Below are 5034 nucleotides of genomic sequence, written 5' to 3' on the forward strand. Positions count from 1 at the left end.
CTCCTTCGGCCAGCTTAGCAAAACATCCATCTACTTCTTGCACAAACTCCCACTCAAGTTACCAACTCTGCTTTAAATCCTCAGATGGAGTAAGAGTGTGAACATATAGCTTGTATTTTTTTTAAAGAAAATTGTTCCATACTCTCGTTTAATAATCTGCATGTCCAATCCCCTTCTCTCTGATGAAGCTATAAAACTTCTAGCAGGTTTCTTTCTTTGTTTTCAATTCAAGGTTTCAACTTTCACAAGTTCCATGACTAAGCTTTACTTAATGCCAGAAATAAACATGTTCATGCATATCCTATAATATTCTTCCATTTTTCCATTGATAACCAGCTGCAATTCATTTAACCATCTCCTGGTTCCAATTAATTCAGTCCAGCTTCCATCTTATTCTCCCATCAGATATTCCCTCAGTAAAATTTTATTTCCTTACTTCAGCCTAACATACAATCCATGTACCCAATTATTCCCAGCAAATGAAGGAACGTTACAGAGGATTCTTACCTTTTTCCTTCAAGTTTTATGGTCGCAGCCTGCTTCTAGTCTCAGTCTCAGTTCCTTTAGCTCTCGCATCAGCTTTTCCTTCTTCCCTCACTAATGTAGCTGATACGCGAAGTTACAGACTGGTTTCTCCTCTTATCACTTACTTAGCTCTCAATTTATGATGGTTAAGAGATGAAAAAAAAATGGAAAAGCTGTTCGGTCCTCCTTTCTCTCGGTTGCTGCTGCTTAAGAAAATGCAGAGTTCTCTCTCACTCTCTCGGTTGGTCTTGAAGTGAGGCAAGGAAATAAGCTAAGTCCTCACTTCTCTCTCTCGGTCGTTAACTCCAAAGAAGCTGATCACTCAACTTCCTCCAGTCGGTGGTTGATAAAACCAAAGTCCTCCACTCAGCTTCTACTTCTACAATTCAGGTATCCGGTTGGCTGCATGGTAGTTCTAACCAAGGCTCAAGGTTAGTTACGTCTTTTAATAGTAACTCATTTGCTTACCAAGGCTGCAATTCTTATTAATTCTCACATTAACTCCCAACCTTATTTGTATTTCCTTGATCTCGTAGATTCTCACACATTTGATTTTAAAGAAAATTGATTAGACATGTAACTTATTCAACTATATAATATATTCAAATGACTCAAATTACAATATACATGCCATATGTTAATTTGATTTCATATAATAATATTATTTTTTTACACCATTCTAGGATATTTCTAAATTCTCAATTTTGTTATATAAATTCAATTAGGCATTCAATTTAGCCATTTATTCGTTGTAATATTACCAATATCGAAGTAATTAAAATAAAAGATATTCACAGCATACATATAATTTTTCTCGAGTTCTCACAACACCAATGAATAGAATATTTAGTACTTGGATACAAGAATCCGAAAGTAAAATAATTCACAACTCAAACCAGCCGGTTCCAAGAGTAAATCATCCATATTTGAGATTCATACCCGACGTACATATCTAATTTTTCCTCAATAATGATAGTTCTTTCACACTTAACAGGCCACTCCCCACAATCCAAGAACCCTCTCTTGGCGTGAGCTCATTAAGAGCTCTGATACCACCTGTGACGACCCCACATTCTCCTAGAGCATACCCTAGAAGTTAGTGGATCGTCTGTCTGGCTCTCGCCAAGACTCACTCACTTACATTAACTTCAGAAATAACATTATCATTGAACAATTGAACATTCACTCTTAAGTACAACTCCAATCAGCTTGAAACATAAATTCGTCCAATAAAAGAAACAAAATATATGTTCTAAACATCTGTTTTTAATATTACACTAACTCAAAACAAAAGATTCGACCTTCTCAAAATACAAAAGGAACCATAACTACAATACATACCCACAGTGATGGATCTTTCCAAAAACTTTCTAATTCAATTTAATCACTCTTCAATCTCCAACTCCTGTAAGGAAAACAAATTCTAAGGGTTGACCTGAAGCTCAGTGAGGTTTACCGAGCAAGCAACATTTAATAAACACTTAAATCAGCACAATTAAGCAAGTAGTACACATTTCACTGTATAATCACTTGCATTAAGCATTTGAGAAAAAAACTTCACTAAACAATCACTTTTAAAAGGACGCAGTGCTCGCATTAGAGCCATTTCAATGCACTACACACTCCACCGAACTCTTCCTTATAACCTCCAAAACAATAAACACTTCCCTCGCTTAGATGGTCATATCAATATCAGTAATCTGCTACTCCGTAGTAATATTCGAGCATACCGAAACACTTTTACTGGCTTGAATAGTCCGTTGAACAAAGGGTTTGGGGCCCAGTTCAGTCGGTGTGATAAAGTACACACACACGGCTTACATTCATGCACACTTACAATATCACTTGATCAATTATCAACTTTCAACCTCAAACCAAGTCGAGCGCGATAAAGTACACTTCCGACTTAGAAGGTGAGGGACAATTGAAAACACTTCACAATGAATCACTTAGCAATATTTCATAATAAGCACATTTTCCATATAATTGCACTTAGGTACACATAAGCAATTTAACACAGAAATTCGGAAAACACTCACCAAATATTCAAATAACTACTCTCGAGTCTCGAGTCGATTTTCTGGTTCACAGCTACTTCCTGGATAAGTTAATAATTCCAAATCAAATACATAGTTTGTAGATGTTTACTTATTGTTCTTACTTTATCACTTGAACTATTAAAATCAAGTTTGACTTTAAAGTACAAAATATAACATATTCAATATTCATTTATCATTTTATTTTGAAACTTATTGACTTTATTGTGTCGATCAAGAATTATACCTGTTTTCCCAAGTTAATAATTTATAAGATATTTATTTTAGGATTAAATCATTTTCCACTCAAGATTTCAAAATTAAGGCTTAGAAGTATTCCATTGGTTCTCTTTTAATTAATAGACTCTAAGTTATTTGGAAATTAAGTTTTATTCCACTAAACCAGTCCCTCAAATTAATAGTCTTTAAAATATTCCTGAAAACAATATTAAATAATTAGAAGCCACTTTACGTATATAACTATCGTGACTTTTCATTCAATCGCTTTAGTTTAACTTTACTCGTGGAACTGGGTATAGCCATTAAATCTCAGAACAATCGTAGCTATTATTTATGAAAGCTTACAAGATTTGAAATTAAGAGAAATGTTAGTTAAAAGTTGGTTTCCTCACGGCCATTATCAAAGCTGCATGCATGCGAAACAAAAGGAAAGGCAACGAGGAAGGCAACTTTGCCATCCTCTGGTATTTCAATCATAACTAGAGCTACGCTTATTGGATTGAGGCGAACTTTATAGTGTTTCGAAGCTAAGACCTAGACCTACATTTCATAAGAGGACCTTAACATCCAGTTCTCACATATTCAAGGCCAAAAAGGGACGGTTAGAAGCACATTCTGCTTCATTCTCTCGGACAGCAACCCCAAACTTCCAGAACGTTATTTCAAGCTTTAAGCAAAAAGCTCTATTCTTCCACTTGCTTAAAGCTCTAAATACTTAAGGTACATTCGGTCCAGCACAAACCAAAGCAATTAGCATATAGTTCAACGAATTATTCAACCTAAAAGCCAAACACAACAATCTGACATCAGCTGAGGCATTGGACAAGTAAAGCTTCCAGCAATGTAGCAGTTTAATATACAACATTTTTACCATAACTCCTTCAGTTTTAACTCCAACTCATCAAGAAAAAGATGACTATCATGCCATTGAGTAATCTTGATCAGCAATATAAAAATTTACAGCCAAATTCATAACGAAAACTGAACTGAAGTTTATTTCCTTTTCTCTCGGCCAAGCTATAAAAGTTTTGGTCAGCAATCAACTTTTTAAACAAGAACTTCTCCATTAACTACTTCCTTTCCCACTCAAATCCAACATGCATGCTGAGACCGAAATATTATGCAAGGTATTAAGCTTCAACGTAGGGATTTGGAACCTAAAATCTGTCAAGAAATCTGGAAAATTCCTTGTTTCCTCTCTCGGCTAGCTAGACAGAAACTACCGGCTAATCTTTACAAAGTTTTCACTCAAGCTATCAACTCCGCTCTAGTTACTCAGGTAAGACAAGGAAATAACATATAGTTTAAGCTTCTAGCAGAAAATTACTCCTTACTTTCAGTTAACAAGCTACAACAACAAACAACAAGTCTCAGTTCCTATAACTTCAGTCCAGTTCCAATTTTTTTCTTCTTTATCAGATTTCCCTCGGTTCAAACTTATTGTTCCTTGCTAAAAGCTAACATGCAGCTTGTATATATTCTCATTTATGCCTAACTAAGCAGAAAATTATGGTAGATTCTTAGCTCTTTTCCCTTAGAATTCAACAATAGTTGACTGCTCCAGTTTCGTTAGCTTCAGTTCCTAAAATTGCAGCAACTTCCACTCTTCCTCTCGGTTGAAGCTAATCAATGATGAAACTAAAAAAGTTTCTCTTCCTATCCTTCACTTTAGCTCTCAGTTTTGGTCGGTTAAAGAATGCAGAAATGGGAAAGCTATTCGGTTGCTCTGTTTTCTCTCTCGGTTGTTTCTGCCTAAGGAAAAAAAATGCAGAGTTCTCTCTCTCACTCTCTCGATTGGTACTCCAAATGAGCTGATCACTCACTCCTAAGTCGGTGATGGCAATTCCAAAGCCTCTCCACTCAGCTTTGTTTCTAAGGTTCTGATACTAGCTGGCCGCATGGTAGATTAGCTAGATTGAAAGGTTAGTTAGGTCATTTGGTACCAATTTAATTGCTTACTAAGGAGCTATGGTTTTATTAGTTCACACATTAACTCCTAACTTTGTTATATATATTTTTACACCATTCCAAAGGATTTATAATTTCTCGATTTTGTTGCAGAATTTAAATTTTGACATTTAACTTACCAATTATTATTTTTAATAGCAAAATGAAAATAATACATGCAAAACTTATACAAAAATTTTCTAGGGTTTTCACATTCTTACCCCCTTAAGAGAATTTTGTTCTCAAAATTCATACCTTTAATCACAAAAGTTCCAGGTATCCCTCC

This window comes from Coffea arabica, chromosome 2c (assembly GCF_036785885.1).
Source record: "Coffea arabica cultivar ET-39 chromosome 2c, Coffea Arabica ET-39 HiFi, whole genome shotgun sequence".
In the NCBI taxonomy this organism is placed as follows: Eukaryota; Viridiplantae; Streptophyta; class Magnoliopsida; order Gentianales; family Rubiaceae; genus Coffea; species Coffea arabica.